This window comes from Heptranchias perlo, chromosome 2, assembly GCF_035084215.1.
Source record: "Heptranchias perlo isolate sHepPer1 chromosome 2, sHepPer1.hap1, whole genome shotgun sequence".
In the NCBI taxonomy this organism is placed as follows: domain Eukaryota; kingdom Metazoa; phylum Chordata; class Chondrichthyes; order Hexanchiformes; family Hexanchidae; genus Heptranchias; species Heptranchias perlo.
Window position 1 is genome coordinate 111,268,740 of NC_090326.1, and position 23,297 is coordinate 111,292,036.

Consider the following 23,297-nt stretch of genomic DNA (forward strand, 5'->3'; position numbering starts at 1 on the left):
CTGCACAATTGGAACGGAAGAAAATTCCACCATAATCTTAAATTGCTTATCTAAGCAAACTGGAGCTGAATATTGCAGGGAGGTACCTGTCAAATAACAGAAATTCCTGATTCTACTTTCTTACAAATGGTTATGCATTTCAATTGTACTAGCATCATAGAATCATACAGCACATAAGGAGGTCATTCAGCCCATCGTGTCTACGCTGGCTCTTTCAAAGAGCTATTCAATTAGTCCCATTGCCCTGCAAATGTTTCCCCTTCAAGTATTTATCCAATTCCCTTTTGAAAGTTACCGTTGAATCTGTTCTTTCAGGCAGTGCATTCCAGATCATAACAACTCGCATAAAATAAAAAATCCCTCATCTCCCCTCTGGTTCTTTTGCCAATTGCCTTAAATCTGTGTCCTCTGGTTACTGACCCTCCTGCCAGTAGAAACAGTTACCCCCTATTTACTCTATCAAAACTCCTAACAGATAACACTTTGCATATATTGTATCTCATAACATACCAGTAGATTTTGATTTAAATTTTAAATAACGGATTAAGATTAGAGAAATGTACTAAAGTCTAAAATATATTAATTCACATAACTCCTTGGGACAAAATTTTGTACATTTTTATAATGTTTTGGTACAATTATGCTGTAAACCTCAGAGCTATAAGCATTCTTGGAGAGAGAAAAAAGCTGGATAACTATCTGCTTTTAACCCTATTTGATTACTAATGCAGGCATTCAAACATTTATCCAGTACATTTACATGCTGTGGATTCATTAATTTTTTATTGAAATTGGAACTCTTGTCTTTATCTTTTTCTTTTTTAAACATTGTGGACTAAATAATATATCAACAAGACTGATATTTGAGGATCTTCAAACTGAGAGATTGAAGTCTAAAAGCCATTGGGAATTTTGCTCCAGGCTGGCTTCAGAGAATTTGAGTTTTCTACTGGCAATAATAAATCCAGCAATTGTGTTAATAGGGGACACAAAAAGGTTCAAATAACATTTGTGTAAGAACACAAAGATGGGATTAGAACCACTGTTGGCTGTTTGGTCACAGAGAAAATGAATGCTTTTCCTTTAACTCCAATAACAAACAAACATGGATGGAGCATTCAACAAAATCAAGAACATAAGTTGGGTGATTGTGAGATTGTGTAGCGTATTGGTTTGGCTGCAATTTGAGTATTCTGTACAGTTCTGGTAACTGTACTATAATGGGGACAGCTTGGCTTTTGAGAGGATGCTGATGAGGGCAACTAAAATGAGACTAGGGATTGGGTATCTGAGGTATGAAGAGAGATGAAGGAAGTTTAAATGTTTACTGTGGAGAAGAGAAGGCTCGGGGAGACCTTAATGAGACTTTCGCGATTCAAAATGGGCATAAATAAACAGTACCCCAAAAAATTGCTTGACGAGGGGTTATAGACTCCAGCTTAGAAGAGGGAACTTAAACTGACAGTTTAGATTTAACTACTTTGCCAGACCATGATTTTCCAAACATCATAACCGAATAATTGTTTATCTTATTGGTGAAAGAAGTAATTGAGGTGTATGAGAGAGCATAATGTGGCAAAATAAATACTTTTAGTTACTGTAGTTTGTGTACTCCATTTTATGCATACACTCAGAACCTCACATATTGTATGTCCTCTTTTATTTTATTCATTCTTGGGATGTGGACGTCGCTGCAAGGCCAGCATTTATTGCCAATCTCTGGCTCCCCTGAGAAGGTGGTGGTGGGCCACCTTCTTGAAGCACTGCAGTCCATGTGGTGAAGGTGCTCCCAAATGCTATTAGATAGGAATTGCCAGGAATTTGACCCAACGACAATGAAGGAACAGCGATGTAAGTCTAAGTCAGGATGGTGAGTGACTTGGAAGGGAACTAGGAGGTGACTGTGCTCCCATCCACCTGCTGACCTTGTCCTTCTAGATGGTGGAGGTCCTTTGTACTTAAGACTGGATTCCTTTTAAACTGATGGAAAGTTATTTTTGGTGCATGTAATAACCCTTCATACAAGGCATGCATTTGTCTACAAAGTAACATCACAAGTATAGACTGTGTACATATTCTGCATCTTTTAGTCATTAAAGCTTTAGCATTTAAATTTTCTGTTAAAAGGAAGTTCAGTGGGTTGTGTAAGGAATTTTTGTATTTTAAGAGAAGTGACAGAAGTGTGGTAACTCATTGGGCCCAATATTAGGAGGGCAATGGGTTCGCAGCGGGGGGTCGACTGGGCGCGTGGGTAACGTGCCCAGTGAAATCGGTGGGTATGGCACGCAATTGCAGGCTAATTGCAGCCACTTACCTTTGCTTCCGGGTTTCGCGCTGGAAAGCTACGCAGCGGGCGGACTGCACATGCGCAGCATAGGCTGTCAGCTGGAGGAGCCCCATTTAAAGGGGCAGTCCACCACTGACTGACGGTGCAGAAAATAGGAAAAATTACAGCATGGAGCAACCCAGGGGGAAGGCTGCTCCCAGGTTTAATGATGGCTCACTCCAGGTATTATTGGATGGGGTGAGGAGGAGGGGGAGGACAACAGAGATCTTCTCCCCGGTGGGCTGGAGGAAGCGGCCTGCTTCTGCCACCAAGAAGGCCTGGCTTGAGGTGGCAGAGGAGGTCACCAGCACCACCAACATATTACACACCTGCATACAGTGCAGGAGGCGCTTCAATGACCTAAGTAGGTCAGACGAAGTGAGTACACTTACTCATCCCCCTACACTCCGTCTGCCACATCACCGCCCCCACCCCATATCTCCTTCTGCACTGCCAACACTACTCTGTTACATCACTCCTCACACCCACTCAAAGCTTATCCTCATCTTACCTGCACTTACTCACCTCGCCAGTACTCATCCCACCACTACCACTCAACCCAATCCTCATACAATCTCATGGCTCTATCTCATACTCACCCTCTCGTGCATCTCTTTCACGGTCAGCCTCACTCAATCTGCCACTGCCTGTGCTGCAGCCACAGGGCATGCATCACATATGTGCAGTAGGAAGCGTAAGGCAAACATGTCGTGAGCATGAAGGGGATGCACAAGGGTGTTTGAGGATTTGTCATGGTTTTTACTTGTATTTGATTTCTGATCAACTCACATTACATATTATATTGTCACCACTACTGCCACGTCTTTGCGAATCTTGTCTGGTTTGTACAATAATGCCCTTTCCTGAGGATCACTATGAAGACCCACAACTGTTGCCCTCTCTCCTGCTGTGCAGGTGGATGTGTCACAGCACTGTGTTGTGGGGCTCCACGTGACCGAGGTGGACGGCGAGGCTGGTGATGCTGCTCGTCTTCCGAGAAGGTCATGACTGCAGCTCCGGCGGCCCCCATCCAGAAGCTGTACGTTTGAGGGGATCCGCAAGGTAGGTAAATGTGTCTGGACACTGGGGTTGAGGTTGCAAGTTTGTCAATTTTATTGTTAGGAGGAGGGTGGTGGAGGCCAAACTTTGTCCAAAGTGACAGAGTGGCCTCCTGCAATAAGTGAGGGTCTCCCCACCTGTCAAATGGACCTTTCCAGCTGCCACAGACTGATGGCTGCAACAAGTCCATTTCAACTGGGAGTGTTTCCCCCAGTACGGGAAACAGTCCCAGTTGACTTGAAAATCCCACCCCTCCTGAAAATCCCACCCCTCCTAAAATATCATGTTAATCAGGTCTGTAAACAACCTGAAGTAGCTAAATAATTACCTTAAGTGGCACCCTGCTGGCTTTAATTGCCGGCGGGAGTCCCACATGCGGGGGCTGCGCGTGCATGTCAGCGCGTCACTGGAGAACCTGGAAGTGGGTGGGTTGGAGCCAGGCTCCGGACCCGCCCCGGGAATCCCCGATTTTCGCAGCCCCCCCGCCACGAACGCACCCGCTCGGGGGTGCAAAAATCGAGCCCATTATCTTTTTCATTAACAAACCTATGATCAAAGAAATATTTAGAAGCACAAAAGTTAGGCATTTCTGGCATCACTTGAGGCATTTTTTATTGCCTTGTACGTTTATAAGCTTCTCCAAAGTGAACATAACAGGAATTTTTGATATGGAGTTGGAGGTTAATTTATTGGAGCTGAAAGAAGGAAGGCAGACAGGTGTGCCTAAGAAAAAAAAGGTTGAGTAATGGTTAATTGCCAGCAAACGCAGATAATCCTATGTACTATATAGGTCAAAACTACCTGAAGTAATGAGATGCTCCTTTTTCCAGATATTGTAGAAAGATAATATATTATGTATCAATTAGCTCATGTATCAAACAGCACAACATTTCTACATACATTCAGCTTTTACGAAATATCCTGCCAGTGCACAAAATTTAAAAAATGGTATCTTGTTCACTATTTACATATTGTTATTTTGAGAAAACTGCAAACAACAAATCATCAAACCTACAATTGAACTAATAGTCACAGTTGAACAAAACCAAGACATGTAAAAGCTGCTACAGGGACTTTTAGAATTGTCACATCTTTATCAATCAGTTTAGGAATCTTACTTTGTGGAAGTTTCTGTTCTAGAATGGAACACAATGTTATCTGAGTCATGTGCAAAATGATCGCTAGTATAAATCTCTAACAAGCCATGACCAATACTCACATTTTATTCTGTTTCCTCAGTCTGCTTGTGTAACGGAGTATAGATGACTCACAAACCTATTCAATCTACAAGTATGAATAATTCATCCCTAGACATAAATTAGTTCTGTATGTGTGAATGTTGTAATTCATCAGTAGTCACTGTTGAAGTGAGAGATCTTGCCATAATTGTTCTGACAAGAGAAACTTTTTGTAGCTGTGGTCAGATTATTCAACTTTGCCTGCCCTCCCACTCTTTTAAAGCTGCTTCTGGTAAAATGGACATAGCACAAATGATGATGCACAGCATCACTATTCTAGAGTTGTCTTACAATTGTACTTTTGTACAGTGGTTTTATTGCAGTACTATGAGATGACATAAGCATAGTGACTGCATTGCTCATTTATCACATTTTGTTGCCTTTGTGCTAAATTAGTTCTGCACCAGGATATCTTGGGATGGGGAGGGAGGAAAGAAAGAGCAGAGAGTGGATATAATGATTGTCTTCACATAAATGTATCTTTCCCCCTTTGCTGAATATGCATATGTTTCTTCCCAAAAGTGGAGACAATATGGATTTGTATTAGTACTAGCTCTGTTGACCAGTCTACTGGCCCATGATCTAATGGCTGGCACTGTTTCTAGGTTGATAGTTGACGCCACAGGTAGCCTCATAAAGTTACATTGGGAGTTGTGTGAAACAATTGCTATATTCTATGGTTTGGATATACACTATCGGACCTGGCCATAGCTTCTTGCATATGGATTTAAATTCAATGGGCTGAGCTTCAGCAACCAATTAGTCGTGCCATTTAATATTCAGCACATTGTACATCCAGCTCTTATCAGCACTAAGGTATGGCCAGATAATAGTCCCAATCAAAAACATGAATCTACAATGTTTCTATTACAATAGAATGATAATAGTCTATCGATAACTGGCTACACCAATTTTTGTTGAACAACCATGGATAATTATGCAGTTATGCCTTTGAGGAACATGCATTGCACTGTGCTTCCTTTAACACATAATGGATTTTTAAAAATCTAACTCAAAGGACTATGAAAAATGTGAATGTACACCTTCTAAATATGCTTGCAATTTTTTCTAATGCACATGAGAAAAGAATAACTCTTGACGAGCATACACAGGTTAGAACTTATGCTGCAAAATCTGTCAGATAAATACAATTCACTCTATTGTAATGCAGTGAAAGGGTGCTGAGCCAGTTATCATTAACCACAACAGCTGAAATGCCTCTGGTAAAGTCTTCGACTGCTTCTCTCTCTGATAACTACTCTGCTAATAAGAAATATACATTAGAAGTTTAGAAATATCAATGTTTGAGATGAGAATTTTTTTTATGCAGCGAGCTGTTATGATCTGGAATGCACTGCTGAAAGGGTGGTAGAAGCAGATTCAATGATAACTTTCAAAAGGGAATTGGATAAATACTTGAAGGGGAAAATTTACAGGGCAATGGGGAAAAAGCAGGGAAATGGGACTAATTAGATAGCTCATCACAGGCATGATGGGCCGAATAACCTCCTCCTGTGCTGTATCATTCTATGATTCAGAGCCAATGGCACAATGGCAAACATTTGCCATTAATGGTGGCTAGTGAGCTGTGAATAGCTACTGCTGCTATTTTGTTGAGCATGCTACACTTTTTATTTGTTTTCTTCTCCGCTTTCAAATATTCCTGCCTTTGACAAGTTGAATTATTAGAAAAAAGTTACAAGAAATGGGGGAAAAAATAATTAGTTATGTATTTTTGGTACTTGACTAAAAATAACCAGTTGGGTACTTTACCTAACCCTTCTATCCAAAAACATGATAGAAAGCAGAAGAAACTGAAGAAAAACCTTGTTACTTTTTCACGATCAATATGGCATAAATACTTTCTGGCAAAAATTTGAATATTAAAGTTAGAATCCTGCATCTGTACCAGGAAAACAAGTACAGGGGAAATCCATATATTGTCTTACTGGCAATAAATCTTGACCGGACCTTTGGTTTGTTTTAATCTCTGCCAGAAAGTGAGGCATTCTAATGTCATGGGTCACGACCAGCACTTACATTTGTTTACTTTTGGAATTGAATATTGAATACCATCTGTTTTGCAGTTGTCTGCTTATAGTGGATGTTAATTGGCAAAGGCTAGAATATTTTAATGCCCTAGATGATAGGCATCTGTGGTATAAACAGTCTGAGAAATTGTGATAGACATTGGTCAGCTTTTAAATGTCAGGCTGTGTTGGTCATGAGACAATTTATTCTGTTACTGGAAAGTCCAAAATTAGATTATAGTGAAGTTTAAAGTGGAATAAAATCATATTCTTTCAAAATGCTTATTCTGTAATGTAAGATTATACAACTTTGTAAAGCTATTTCTGGGCCAGACAAATGTTTCCTTCAGCATTGGCAGATGAAAAGGTCAGTATGATGCCAGCTGAGCCATTTGTCTTAGGAGTTCCATTGTGAGAGAACTCTTTGTGCCAAGCTATGTCCTACATAGTGCCTAAAGGAATAGGACTCCTGCATTCCTATTGACTTGTCACCTTAGTTTAAACATAGTGCCTTTAAATTTTTCAATCCCATTGGTTATTTTAGAAGACCAAGATATCCACACATGCAAAAAAAAAGACTGTTTCAAGTATTGTGCAAGTGTTCGCAGTTTCCACACACACTATCAAACACTGGTCATGCATGCTGGTGCTTAGAAATGATTCATACAGTTTCAAATATGTATAATATACCAGTGCTTTGTGTCACTATAAGGGATAAACAATTTGACAATTAATATGCTTGGTCTTATTTTACTGGTACTGCCATTATTATCCTTTGTAAACAATTTTACAACACCAAGTTATAGTCCAACAATTTTTATTTGAAATCTACAAGCTTTCAGAGGCTTCCTCCTTCATCAGGTAAACATTTACCTGACAAAGGAGGAAGCCTCCGAAAGCTTGTAGATTTCAAATAAAAATTGTTGGACTATAACTTGGTGTTGTAAAATTGTTTACAATTGTCAACCCCAATCCATCACCGGCATCTCCACATCATTATTATCCTTAACATATATATTCATTAGAAATGCAAAGTGGGAGTGTCAGCTGTCAATGCAGGAGAATGTCATCTTTTCAAGTTTCCTGTAATGCATGTGTATTTGATAACCGTGTATTGTAATAGATCTGTTTTGAGAAGTTTACAAATGCTTTTGAAGAAAGAAAAAGGATAAATATATTTTGCTAAAAGTCTAGGTCCATCAATGTATTGTTTTAAACATTTTTCTCACCAATCTTCTCTCCTCTCCTGAAGGCATTGATTCTTTATTAGGATATGATCCACAGGTGCTAGGTACCTTGCCGAAGTGACCATTCTTGTATGAGTCTAGATAGTGAGTATCAACATGCTGCTCCATTGCAGGGAGTATTGCAGCCAAGTCTGCTCCAATCTTTCCCTGATAGTCACAAACCAACACATTCAGCAAGAGTCATTGGATTAGAATGGCTGGCTGGATTCCCTGCCCCCCTCTTCCACCCAGGTATGATGCAACTAATTGTATTACCACTACTGATAGCTTGATTGAGATCATCTAATTCAGCACATACTGGAATAGTGGAGATCAGACCTAGGAGTTTCCTTATCTGTATAGCTCAGTTACTCACTGGATAAACCTGCTAAGCAGTTATAGGAGCACTATAATACATTTTTAAACCCTGCTTGCTTTAGACCAGTTGCATTTAATGCCTCATTATATTAACATTGTGTACCATAGGTTTGCTCTTAGCAATCTGAGTGTAACTAAAAAATCTATTTAAAGAACCTCTGTATGCAAAGGAATCCTATGTTGATTAGATTGATTCCTATTCAGCTGTGGAATAAAACTGTATTGGCTTCAATTTAAAACCTAGAGGCTGTGCAACACCCCGTAATTGGGCATGCAAACATCGGAACAGGAGTATGTCATTTAGCCTATTGAGCCTGCTCTGCCATTTTGTTAGCCATGGCAGTTCTATCTTTTTAATCCAAATTCCTGCTTTTTCTCCATACCCTTACTTTCCAAGTAAGTATCTATCTTCCTTTTAAACACCTCAATAGATTCTGCATCTACGGCCATCAGGAGTTGCATATTCCAAATCCTCAGAACCCTTTGTGTGAAGATCTTACTCCTGGACTCACTTTGAACTAAACGAACTGATCCGTCGCTCAGCATTCCCCTATTAGAAGGAAGAACTGTTCCTTAATTATTGTGAAATTCTCTGTTATTTTAAACATCTGATTAAGATTTTAAAATAATAAAGGGAATTGCAGGGTAGGTAACCTCCTCATCTGCGGAGAATATAACCCAGTTTTACCAGTCCCTTTGTCATAACTCAATCCTTTCATCCCAGGTATCGTTCTGGTAAATCATTACTGGACTTTCCTAAGGGTACTTTATCCTTCCTAAAATGGGATGCACAAAACTGAAGCCAGTATTCCAAATGAAGTCTGACCAATGCTACATATAATTGCCATGATGTGGAGATGCTGGTGATGGACTGGGGTGGACAAATGTAAGGAATCTTACAACACCAGGTTATAGTCCAACAGTTTTATTTGAAAATCTCAAGCTTTCGGAGGCTTGGGATTTTCAAATAAAACTGTTGGACTATAACCTGGTGTTGTAAGATTCCTTACACATAATTTCAGCAGCAATTCTTTGCTTTTATATTCTATACCTCTTATGATAAAGCCCATCATTCTATTAGTTTTTTTGACCTTTTTTTGCTTTAAGCTAGCTTTAATGACTTTTGTACCTGAACCTCTAAATCTTTGTTCAACTGCCTTCCAGTGCTTCCCCATTTAGATTGTATGTATACCCATCTATCATTCTTGCATCCAAAATGTATTATCTCACATTGTTGCATTAAACCGCGTCTACTATCATTCTGTCCACCTGCATAATCGATGCTCTTTTGCAATTTTCTGCAGTGTCCTTCACAATTCCCTACCTTCCTAGCTTTAAGTCATCTGCAAATTTGGATATTCTCCTCTATTACTAAATCCGGGTCATTTTTATATAATGTGAAAAGCTGAAGCACTAGCACTGAGCCCTTGGGGACACCAGTCATCACTGCCTGCCAATCCAAGAATTTCCTTTTATTCTAACTCTTTCCACCGCGCCCCCACCCCACCTCCTATGCTACTGCGTGGCCTCCAATTTTGCGCATCTTGAATTTAGCCAGTAAGCTCTTGTGTAGGTCATAGCTTAAACATTTTAAACTGCTACTGTGAGTCCAACCTCTCCCTTTTAGTAAATGATGCTCTGGTAGATAGATATAATGTGGCAAAATTATACTGGTTGTATTTGTATGTACATGCACAGTGGTGCTTCAAATTTCAGCAAAGCAAAAGCATGCAATTTTATGCAGCCAGCATAGCCTGGTCAGCAAAATTGAATCAACTTCATACAGTGAGCTTCACTTGTGTCATCAAGTTAGGCATAACAAACGTGTTGCAGACTGTATGAATTATCTGATTATATATTTAAAATGTAGAACAAAAAGGGCATGCATCTATCAAATTCATTTTTTTATTTGAATTAATTACTATGAACTCAGTGATTTTTCAACAGAGCTTTTAAACTGTTTTTTGTTTTTTTCACTTATGCACAATTTTTTTTAAAGTGAATTTTTGATCACCTTACATAGGTACTTGACTTTTTCAGGCAGAATGCATGGCAGATCGCTATTGCTGCAGAGTTATGCCAGTGAAGCTCGCGTTCAAATGGTCTTTAAGCGAAATGACTACTTAAAGGTATACTGTAAAAAGGTGTCACTTAAAGATGTAAATACTTTCAGTTTATTCCTGCAATGCTACTATTACTAAGGTTCCTGAAAGTTGTTAGGGTCTGTACTAAATGTAAAACAACACACATTCATGGAAATTACCTCCGTTGTGGTGCTACAATTTCTCCTAGATGCCATAATAAATAAAAAGCACCAAGGGGGTGATTTTAAATCTCAAGAACGGGTGGGTTGGGCGGGTGGGAGCTGAAAATAGTTGTTTTTTGGGTCGCGACCACAACCCGACTTTATTTCTGGATTTAACGTTGGCGCGCAAAAGTACAGGCTTCCCACTGGGAATGCAAAGTCCAAATATTTTGCAGTTGCGACCCAAAAAAACAACTATTTTCAACTCCTACCCGCCCCCAACCCACCCATTCTTGGGGTTTAAAATCACCCCCTTAGTGTTTGGCAGGAATTTGTTTCCAGCCTACTATGACTTGAATGAGTGATCTGGAGGAAAAAAAAATCCAAAATTGCCCTTGTGTTTTATGTATAATCTCCTTGACTGCAGCAATAATGTGTGGAGATGGGTAACCTCAAATGATGTGTTGTAACAGACAGAATCACCCTAATCCAGAGGGGAATATCATTGACATTTAAGGACAAGGAGGTAGAGGTAGAGGCAGAAACCCTCAACTCATTTAAAAAGTACCTGGATGCGCACCTGAAGTGCCGTGACCTACAAGGCTACGGGCCGAGTGCTGGAAAGTGGGATTAGGCTGGGTGGTTCGTTTTCGGCTGGCGCGGACACAATGGGCCGAATGGCCTCCTGTGCCGTAAATTTTCTATGATTCAACAGACCATGTATTGAATCATGGAATCATACAGCACAGAAGGAGGCCATTTGACCAATCGTGCCTGTGCCTGCTCTTTGAAAGAGCTATCCAATTAATCCCAATACCAACTTTTTCCTCATAGCTCTGCAAATTTTTCTTTTTCACGTATATATCCAATTCCATTTTGAAAGTTACTATTCAAGTGCTTCCACCACCCTTTTAGGCAGTGCATTCCAGATCATCATAACTCGCTGCGTTAAAAGAAATTCTCCTCATCCCCGCTGCCCCCCCTCCCCGGTTCTTTTGTCAATTATCTTAAATCTGTGTCCTCTGATTACTGACTCTCCTGCTGTACAAACAGTTTCTCCTTGTTTACTCTTATCAAAACCCTTTACAATATTGAACATCTCTATTAAATCTCTTCTTGGCCTTCTCTGCTTTAAGGAGCACAGTCGCAGTTTCTCTAGTCTCTCCGCATAACTGAAGTCCCTCATCCCTGGCACCATTGAAGTAAACCTCTTCTGCAACCTCGCTTAGGTCTTGATATCCTTCCTAAAGTATGATGCCCAGAATTCGACACAGTATTCCAGCTGAGGCCTAACCAGTGTTTTATAAAGGTTTAGCATAACTTCCTTGCTTGTGTACTCTATGCCTCTATTTATAAAGCCAATAATCCCATATGCACACCTGTCTATCATGGATTAATTAATTTCTTCAAATTTCTGCAAAATGCTCCCTGGCCCCAAAGAAAACAGTCATTTTTATTTCAACTTTCAACCTTCATTCTTTACTGTTGGCCACTTTATTTCTACAGATGATTTGTCCATGCCTTTGTCCATAGTTACACAGGAACCATCATGACAGATAAGAACATAAGAACAAGGAGCAGGAGTAGGCCAATCAGCCCCTCGAGCCTGCTCCGCCATTCAATAAGATCATGGCTGATCTGATCCTAACCTCAAATCTAAATTCATGTCCAATTTCCTGCCCACTCCCCGTAACCCCTAATTCCCTTTACTTCTAGGAAATTGTCTATTTCTGTTTTAAATTTATTTAATGATGTAGCTGATACCCACCTATGTTTAAGCCTATAGCCTTCATTCCTATTCCAACCAGATGTTTATCCAGCTGTTTTTTAAAGAAGTTAAGCAACATAGTATTAACTGCTTTTGGAGGGACTCTGATCTATAGATTGGTGAATTGTGGCCTATTGCTTCAGAATCCATGCCAACCACGCTTTATAGTTTCTGTGCTATTCAGATAAATATTGATAGCATCCGCTATAATGCGATGTTTGATTAGTAAGTCTAATTTTCAGCTTTGTTGTTCACCTTTGCTGAACATTGAATAATGTTTGCTTCAATGACATTTCCTGGTGACACAGAATAATTTACCAGGGAATGATATTGAACCACATAGTATAAATGGGTCCCACATAGTATAAATGGGTCCCACATAGTATAAATGGGTCCCACATAGTATAAATGGGTCCCACATAGTATAAATGGGTCCCACATAGTATAAATGGGTTCCACTCAGTATAAATGGATTCAGGAGATGGCTGGATATCTTTTCTGGCAAAAGAAAGGTTTGAAGAATATGGTGGAAAGGTGTGGTTGAGATCAACCAAAAAAGAGGAAAGATTCCTCACCCTAATTAATGCTCTTTTGTTGTATTAGAATTTCCTGTTTTCTATCCCTTACCTTCTGATCTTGGAATACAGCTCCTGTATTGATGGAATTACTTTTTTTTAATGAATTTTTCAATTTTCTCACTCATTTTCCTCTGATCCATCGGCCCTTATGCCGACCAATGCTGTGATTTGCTTGGTTGGGACTTCAAATAATATAGACAAATTACAAACAATTTATACAGGCTTCCCACACATAATAGGCCACAACTGAAGAACTGTGTACAGTGAGACCTATGTGGTATTGTCCACCTGTGTTGATGGTGTTTGTTATGTTAAAGAATCTGAGACACTGAATATTCGACCTTGTTAACTTGGGTAAATGTGAAATAATGTCATGTCTTGGGTTTGTACTCACTCTTTGTCTATGACAAAGAAAGTACTTCAATTTAAATCTGTATTGAAGAATGAGTTGAGCTGATATGATCCAGTTGTACTTGTTTACAATAATTGTAAACAATTTTACAACACCAAGTTATAGTCCAACAAATTTATTTTAAATTCCACAAGCTTTCCGAGGCTTCCTCCTTCGTCAGGTGAACTTGTTTATAATAAAGCAGTGCTGTAGATTTGAGATTAGGTAGAGGAAAGTGAGACTGTATGCATCAGTCAGCCTTGGCTAATCCATCTTGTTTTCCTGTAATAGGTGTCATTTTGCAGCCTCTCCCTGGAGACAAAGTAATAAAGAGGATGCTAGAAGCCTAAAGTTATGACGAATGGATGTTCGTGGAGTCTTTTTTTTTACTCCTGCTGTGTAGAGATGTTCATGATTGTTGTGTTCCTATAATAATTATTGAACATTTTTTAACAAGTGTTAAGATTAAAAATTATTCATGAAAATTGTGCCTAAGAAAATAACTGGATTGAGTAGTAAAGGTAGCTATATGTGATTTGGTATTATTTACCTTCTGAATCGTGCCCTCATTGCTGACAGGTAGAGTTCAGGTAGGATTTTCTTTTTGTTTTGAAAGGTATGCATAACGCATTGTATACAAGGATTGTGCAGTTTCTATATTGTGCTAAGGTGAGCCATGTTAAGAGCCAATTTTGTCTATATACCTGTGGAATGCATTGCCTGGGAAATTCTGAATACAAAGGACAAACTTTTAAATGATTAGCTGCAGATTTCTGCCCTGGGGAAGAAGGTTAGGAAAAAGCAACATGTATCATACAATAAGAGTACGTGCATTTATCTAGCATTTTATCAATGTGATGAATGACCAGTTAAGCTATTTTTGGTGGTATTGGTTGAGGTAAAAGTAATCTGGACACAAGAACTATTCTTCTTTGAATAGCATCATGCAATTTTTAATGCCCACTGGAACAGGGCTTCATTTTAAGATCTGATCTGTATTAGCAACCATGAACACTCCCTCAGTACTACATGAGAATATCAGCATAGATTTTAAGATAAAAAAGAACCTGCACTTAAATGGTACTTTTCACGTTCTAAGGATATCCCAAAATGCTTTACAGCCAATGAAGTACTTATGAAGTTAGTTACTGTTGTAATATAGGCATACGCGGCAGCCAATTTGTGCATAGCACGATCCCACAAACAGCAATGGATAAATGGCCAGATAATCTGTGTTAATTATGTTGGTTCAGGAGGATTGATAGCTAGGGCACTGGGAGAACACCCCTGCTCTTTTATTTGAATAATGTCATAGGTAGGATCTTTTACATCCACTGGAGGTGACGAGGCTTCTGCTTGTGTCTCATCCAAAAGATGGCTCCTCCGACAGTACAGCACTTCCTCAGTACTGTACTGAAGTGTCTGCCTGGATGATGTGCTCAAGTCTCTGGAGTGGGGCTTAAACCCATGACCTCTGACACTGAGCTATGGCTGACATATTGATTGATTATCTACATCCCTGTAGAATCATAGAATCATAGAAAGGTTACAGCAAGAAGGAGGCTATTTGGCCCATTGAGTCCATACCAGCTCTATGCAAGGGCAATCCAATTAGTCCCATCCCCCTGCCCTTACTCAATAGCCCTGCAATTATTTTCCTTTCAAGTACTTACCCAGTTCCCTTTTGAAGGCCATGATTGAATCTGCCTCCACCACCCCCTCAGGCAATGCATTCCAGATCCTAAATACTTGCTGTGTAAAAAGGTTTTTCCTCATGTCACCTTTGGTTCTGTTGCCAATCACCTTAAATCTATGTCCTCTGGTTCTTGACCCTTCTGCCAGTGGGAACAGTTTCTCTCTATCTACTCTGTCTAGACCCTTCATGATTTTGAATACCTCTATCAAATCTCCTCTCAAACTTCTCTGTTCCAAGGAGAACAACCCTAGCTTCTCTAGTCTATTCATGTAACTAAAGTCCCTCATCCCTGGAATCATTCTAGTAAATCTCTTCTGTACCCTTTCTAAGGCCTTCACATCTTTCCTGAAGTGCGGTGCCCAGAACTGGATACAGTACTCCAGCTGTGGTCGAACCAGTGTTTTATAAAGGTTCATCATGACTTCCATACTTTTGTACTCTATGCCTCTATTTATAAAACGCAGGATCCCGTATGCTTTTTTAACCACTTTCTCAACCTGCCCTGCCACCTTCAACGATTTGTGCACATATACCCTCAGATCTCTGTTCATGTACCCCTTTTAGAATTGTGCCCTCTAGTTTATATTGTCTCTCCTCGTTCTTCCTACCGAAATGTATCACTTCTCATTTTTCTGCATTAAATTTCATCTGCCACCTTTTTATCTTTTATCAATTTTTAGTCCATCCAGTATCTCAACTATATCTTCCTTTACCGAGACTCTGGCAGCATCTTCCTTGGTAAAGACAGATGCAAAGTTCTCATTTAGTACCTCAGCCATCCCCTCTGCTTCAATGAGTAGATCTCCTTCATGGTCCATAATCGGCCCCGCCCCTACTCTTACTACCTGTTTACTGTTTACATACCTGTAGAAGACTTTTGGATTCCCTTTTATGTTGGCCGCCAGTCTATTCTCATACTCTCTCTTTGCCCCTCTTATTTCCTTTTTCACTTCCCCTCTGAACTTTCTATATTCAGCCTGGTTCTCTCTTGTGTTATCAACCTGACATCTGTCATACGCCCCTTTTTTCTGTTTCATCTCACTCACTATTTTTTTTGTCATCCAGGGAGCTTTGGCTTTAGTTGCCCTACCTTTCTGTCTCGTGGGAATGTGCCTAGACTGTACCCAAACCATCTCCTCCTTAAAGGCTGCCCACTGTTCAATTACAGTTTTGCCTGCCAATCTTTGATTCCAATTTACCCAGGCCAGATCTGTTCTCATCCCATTGAAATTGGCTCTCCTCCAATTGAGTATTTTTACTTTAGAGTGGTCCGTGTCCTTTTCGATAGCTATTCTAAACTTATGATACTATGATCACTGCTCCCTAAATGCTCCCCCACAAACACTTGCTCCACTTGGCCCACCTCATTCCCTAGAACCAAGTCCAGCAATGCCTCCTCCTTCGTTGGGCCGGAAATGTATTGGTTAAGAAAGTTATCCTGAACGCATTTCAAAAATTCCTCCCACTCTGTGTCCCTTATTATTGTTATCCCAGTCTATATTGGGATAGTTGAAGTCCCCAGTTATCACTACTCTTATAGCTTTTGCACCTCTCTGTAATTTCCCTGCAAATTTGCTCCTCTATATCCTTCCCACTAGTTGGTGGCCTATAGAATACACCCAGTAGTGTAATGGCATCTCTTTTATTTCTTAACTCTAACCAAATGGATTCTGTCCTTGACCCCTCCAGAACATCCTCTCTCTCCAGTACTGCAGTATTCTCTTTAATCAATACTGCCACCCCCCCCCCCACCTCTTTCTTTCCTTCCCTTTCTTTCTTAAACACCTTGTATCCAAGAAAATCCAATCCTGCCCTTTTTTGAGCCAGGTCTCCATTATCGCCACGGCACCGTATTCCCATTTGGCTATTTGTGCCTGCAGCTCACCAACCTTGTTTACCACGCTTCGTGCATTTACACACATGCACTGCAAACCAGTCTTAGAGTTTCTTGTACTCTCTATCAGTCTGATCCCATCTAATACTGTACTATTACTTGCTTTAGTGTTATTTTTCTCCTACGATCCTTTGTGCCCCTTGTTTCTCCTTTCCAATGCTACATCCTGGTGCCAATCCCCCTGCCAAATTAGTTTAACCCCCCCCCCAGCACTAGTGAACCTCCCCACGAGGACATTGGTCTGAGCTCCGTTGAGGTCCCACCAGTACAGGCTGAATTATGTGATAGTCGTACAAGTGACTGTCTGGAGCTCACTTCCTAATTTGAAAATATATCCATCTTTGGGGGTATGCAAATCTGATGAAGGGGAGGGATAGGGAATATGGGAAGGGGGAGGAAGCAAAATAGTTGACTACAACCATAATTCAATAGCTACTCACTAAAGGCATGATGTTGATGCTGATGTAAATACGCCAGTCTCTGACTTCTCTAAAAATCGGAAGCATGCAAAAGTGGATCAGTGAATGGTTCAGCTAGGGAAAGATTCCTGGTGCTGGCTTTTAACTACATCCACCAATAGTGATTACGCATTTTGTTATTTGCATGGCCAATGGACCAATTTTGATATATTCATCATAAAAAGGCATGTTCATCTCTGGGCTATTGGACACTTTTTGTGGAAGCATAAAAGCATATTGATGCTGTATTCTATGCATGTTAGCACACCAAACTTATCATCTGTTTGGTAGCTTTTTAATGTCCTGTTGTAAATAATCCTTCAGGTTAACGTTACTATATTAAAATGTATCTTAAAAGAGCTGAATGTATTAATTGCTGTTCGAATTGCTAATATTGAACTGCATCACCAGTATTTTTCCAAATAAAAAGCAACTGGCGTATTGAGTTTGACTGGAGTGATCAAACTGCAGCTGCACATTGTTGTACACCTGCAGCCTGACCCAGTGTGTAGTGCAGCAATAGATGTGATTGCTTCTCCCTCCTGTCTGGCCTTCTGTTACAATTTCAAGTTTTTTGCTTCTGTTCATTTCCATTTATGTAGTGTCTTGGGATGTCTCTTACATTAAAGGTGCTCCATAAATGCAAATGCCAGTTGAAGTTGTGGTAAGAGAACTGTAGAAACTATGCCCTACAATCTGGAAGCTGACCTTGCAAAGTTGGGTGAACTGAGGGGTTAACAATTACTCTTGCTTGTTTATAGATTAAATGTAATCTCGCGCTACACTGTCACCTTCACTTTAAAGTACAGGAAGAAAAATCTGTAATGGGTAAATTATTATTCATAGCAACTGCTTGTGAAGAACTAACCTAGACTTTTGGGCTTTGGAAAACAAGTCCTTGCATACTGAAAAAGCGAATTAAGCAATTCTGTCGTATACCACTTTACAGTATCAGTATAGTGTAAACCGAAACATCTATCTTGAGCAGGAACTTAAGTGAACCTTCTGCCTGCTCACAGTCGGATCAGCAGCACTTTTATTCAGCCAGTGGCAATTTCAGCAGATGCTCCAGCTAGTGAGTGGAACTGTGATGATATCCATGCTTAATGACTTCAACTTAATTGCTGTATGTTTGTCAACTGATTAACAATTGTATCAGGAAATGATGGGCCCAATTACACTGTGTAACCTTTACTATCTGCCTACAAAGGTTACCGTAACGGTTACCTTGATGACTCAGTGAATTTATCGATCAAGCTGAGCCATGCAGACCTGGAATGTTTGATCCCTGGTTTGTGCTGGATTAGCTGATCTCAACCGATACAATGATAATTGTCCTCGACACCCCTGGGTTAGGGAAGGGACGATCAGTCAGTGTCGATGCTCCTGATCGTTTTCCAGTGACTTCTGGAAGTGCATGCGTGTTGATGTTTGGTGAGAACATCAAGCTCACCTGTGATGCCTCTGCAATTGAATAGCTTGTTGACATTTGCTGTCAAAGCTCACGCATAAAGAATAGTCACATGGGCGTGACCCATAAGGCAAGCTGGTGCCAGTGTTAGTGAAAAATCAATATCTTGAATGTTGAAGAGAAAATTAGCAAGGTGGGGGAAGAGAAAAATGTTCTTAATTGTTGGGAATAAATATGGTTTTGGGGATCAAGTTATTTCTAGTTGTGTGTTTGTTCTGCCATCTTATGGAACATTGAAACAGATGTTAAAGGAGAAGGTAAGCGTGAAGGCTGGAGTGGTATAGAGGCTGTCACACTGCTTTCACCTCTTGTAACTGGATTTGACTTGAGCCTAGACTACTGTGGCGTGGATCCTTTTCCTTTCCTACCACTAGCTGTACCTGCCAGTATCTGGTACAGGACCCATCAGTAAGCAATACACAAGGGTTAACACGACTTTTGTATCCGTTGCAATCCCAAATGTTGATTTGAATGAAATCTGAGCTGAGAAACATCGGTTTGCATCAGTACTCACCTGTGGTGATTTCCTGGTTGGACACTTCTCAGTTTGACTTGTAGGAAAGTAAAGGCTATTACTGATCAAGATTATCTTTACAAGCTCGTTGTTTGCACACCCACTAGCTGATGTCAGCTGATTGGCTCACCTGAATCTGAAGATTCAAAATGATAGGTTGCCTCTGGGGGTGAGAAATTAGTTTGTTTTAAATATTTCTTAGGAGATAATTGTCCATTTTTCCCCCCAAGGCTACCCTGTATTAGAAATATTCTTTCACATAGATATTTCCATAATAGACTTGCTTTCTTCTTTTAGAATCATAGAATGGTTACAGTGCAGATGGAGGCCATTCGGCCCATCGAGCCCAAGCCGACTCGAGCAATCCAGTTAGTCCCATTCCCCCGCTCTTTCCCCATAGCACTGCAAATTTTTCCCTTCAAGTATTTATCCAATTCCCTGGATAGATTCATGCTAAATGAATTCCTTGAGTGAGCTTTATTGGATTTAGGTTTGTTATTTAAATTGATATGAACTGCTAGCTGAATATCTAAGTTAAAGTAACATCTGTCTGTAGCACGTGAATATACCCCACAGAACACAGTGAAAGCTAGAAATGCTTCATGTTCGACAACAATCACCAAGAAACTAATTATTGTTGTCGGCATGATTTATTTATAGACCTCTCTTTTGTATAAGCAAAGTATATTTTTTTTTTAAGTGGATGAGAGTTCACTGTGCATTCTTCCATATGATTACCAGATTACATTGCATTGGATTCATTTTATTAAACTTGTTCGGATACCACCGAGTGGCAAGACATTGACTTTTAGAGACATTCTCGTGTTTACTGAACAGGTCCATGTGGCACTTGGTTCTGGTTTAAATTCAATTTTGCTTTTATAATCTTTATAACAATTAATATATTTGAAGCATAAAAATATGTCCATTTGTTTTGAATCCTTTATTCCAACAATAACACTTAATGCGAAAATGTATTGATTGTGTACAAAAAGAACAGCACAAGGAAACTAAATGCACAATAGGTTATGCGCTGTCTTGGAGGTATTTTGTTCAAAACTGCCCAAGGGTTTGTCCTGACAAAGGAATGTTTAGACAAAATGGGATAATGAGAGTGCTAACATTTACAGCATCTACATTTGAAACTATTATCCAAATCTTATTTTAAATGCACATATTGGCCTTACAGTTCATTTGTGGAAGTGAAGGCTTTAATTGGCCTCATGATCCCATATGAACTAATTGAGTTCCGTAGCTTAGCTTAGTTCAGTAGCAGCTTTTTAGCTTGTATTCCTGCTCGAGATTTCCTTAATATAGCGTCCAGTTGTCTCTAAGTAGGAGAAAAAGCTGCCTTGCACAGTCTGGAGAACTCTCCCGCTAAAGTAAAATGGACAAGTACTTTCACGGAGAGGGAGAGCATTTGTGAAACATGGTCATAGTTCCATTTGTGAGATATGCCATTGTGTTCATTATTTGATGGTTAATTGTGCTATTCCTTGGTTATGTTTTGAATATTTATTCTCTGTTTATAACGGTCTTTCTCAAATGTCTGTCTGAAAGTACTAAACACAGGGCATGGTAACACATTATTACAAGGCAGTGTTTAATCAGTCCTGGAGATTAAAAGGTAAAAATCAAAACTGTTTGAGTAATGTACTTTAAACATAGATATTGCAAATTCTTTATTTCAAGAAAAGATGTTAAGCCAAGGAACTGTGCCTGCAGTACAAACAAAATTGACTTCTGGCTTGTTTGCAAAAGGAGGTTCATGCATTTTCTTCTGATTAATGTGTGAATAAATGGATCGTGGATAGTCCTAAGAAGTTAGGTTCTGTTCAGTGGAGTTCTGAAGTATATTGGATTAAATTTATTTTTCTGTATACTTCCAAAATTTAGACGTTCATACCTCCACTTGTTGACCTTTTGATATTTAAAGTATAGCCAAACTTTTCTACATGACATATAGAAAAACACAGTTTCCAAGTTTGTTAACCAATTAAATACATTTTTAGAATCTGAAAGGTATTTTTAATATCTACCACTTTTCTTGTAGGTTTAAGTCCAATAAAAGCACCTCCAATTTTGCTGAATACTGTTTGCCAACAGGGTGATCTCATTTTTAAGATAACAATGCAGAGATGTCTGTGATTGGACAATGATCTTTGCCCAGCTTAAAACTGTAACAGGGGGTTGTTATAATAGATTGAATATTTAAATTATTCATGAAATGAAGAACTTTGAATGTTTTAAAACTGCTTTACACAAGTACCTCTCAAGAATTAGGGTAAAATGTGTTATTGTGTCTTTTTTTTAAAAGTGAAGTTTCAAACTAACTGCCTGGCTACAATCATTGATCTGAAAGAACAACACCAGTTGAGTTCTGTCTGTGCATGTCTGCATATTTTTGCAATAAAACTCTCAAATGTTTTTTATCTCCTCTTTGCCTGAGGTGCTGGACAGCCTTTTTGATCTCATTTGTTTGAGAGCAGTAGCGTATCATACTACTTGTTAGCTAATGGGAGTTTACAGAAATGTTTTGTGATGTTTAATAATTTTTATAAAAGATTCTTGTGTTGTGGGTTCTGCTGAAACATTACATCACATTTTCTAGATGACTTTGGCATTATTTTCTGATCAAACTAATGTGTCTATGTGTATGTGTTATACAAAGTAACCATTTTCTGAATGTCAGGATCTGCAATAAAGCTGCATATGATAGAAATTGTGATACCAGTAATGAAGAAATTGAGGATATATGATCTATGCTGTTGTTAATGATTTGAGGAGAAAGGGAGGATCATATTGTGTGTATACGTTGCTTGGTATAGTATGATCCCTATAGTGTGGAATCAATTTCATGTTGTCACCTTCCAGCTCATTTTATTTTATCTTCTCTTGAACTCCTGAATGTAGTAATTGGTTCCACCGCCTGCAGTGGCCCTATTGTACCCGGTGGGCCATTCTGTAAAGTCGAACAGGCTGCCAATACTCACTATCCCAGCTCCTACATGAAGAAAGTCACAGTGGAACTCATCCTGCCCACACATGTTTGTTTCCAGTGAGTTTCTGGATAGTGATCAGTGGAAGGACTCTGCTGATGTTTTTTGCTAACCTCAGGCAGGGACGCTGAGGCCAGCTGTAACTGCCACCCTGGCTTGAATCAGCTATCTGATCTAAACCAAGGACCTAACCTGAGGCCTTCCTGGTCTGGGTGGTGCACTTATTCACTGAGCTATCAGGGGAGCTCTTTTTTTCCTGCTCCATTGTAATGTGCATGCTACTGGTTGAGATCTGTAATCATTTATTGCCATGTTTGTAATTTGTGATTGTTTATAGAAGCAATGCTATCGTACTCTTTTTGGAAAGGAAACTAAGCAGCAGCAGATGTGTTACTGAACTTATCAGAGGACTGGAGAATGAGGAGGAAAGTCACTGAAAGAAAGCAGGAAAAAGTGAGAAATTGAGATGGAACAAGTAGTGATACAATAACAGATTTGATATAAAACTCCTGCCTTGTATTTCTTATTTCTGTCCAAAGAATTGGAGTAGATGAAACCTGGTGCATTTACACTATAAATGCATTGTTGATATGAAGTGGTTTTGCTTTGCACCAACGCGTATAAATGCAGTCTAAATTTGGCTTGAAAGCTCAACCTGATGCTGGACTGAAGTGGAGGAAGACTCTATGGAGGAGGTAGTCTCATTCTGCTTCCATTCAGGATCAGCTTGGGCATTCTCTTCGACTTCTATAATCCACAAGTTTACTGTCGGTGCAAAGCAGTTTTGTCTCGTCAGCAACGCTGAACGTGTGGAAAGTGAATGCGTCGTCAGAGAGATGGGCTTCACTGTGGACTGGTATGAAGTGAGTTTGCATAACACATCAAATGGCAAATTACCACTTTTTGTTTTGTCTTAGAAATGTTTGCACTAGTTTTGCAATTACAGTTTCAAACCAGATAGTATGTATGCCTTTTATAGCTTTGATGGTTCTTTTATTTTATTGCCTCAATTCTGTATCTTTTATT

General features: G+C 39.6%; 1 protein-coding gene across 2 annotated transcripts in view; it reads left to right on the forward strand.

The window, feature by feature from the left end:
* Positions 1-23,297, forward strand: part of egfra (epidermal growth factor receptor a (erythroblastic leukemia viral (v-erb-b) oncogene homolog, avian)) — a 279,179-nt gene that overhangs the window by 17,550 nt on the left and 238,332 nt on the right. The window contains exon 1 of one of the 2 annotated variants that reach the window (XM_068005757.1): positions 3,321-3,388. The exons of the other annotated variant lie outside the window; for it this stretch is intronic. The gene's annotated coding sequence lies outside the window, so the exon portion shown is untranslated. Of the gene's footprint in view, positions 1-3,320; positions 3,389-23,297 lie in introns of those variants that run through there. 2 annotated transcript variants of the gene reach the window in all.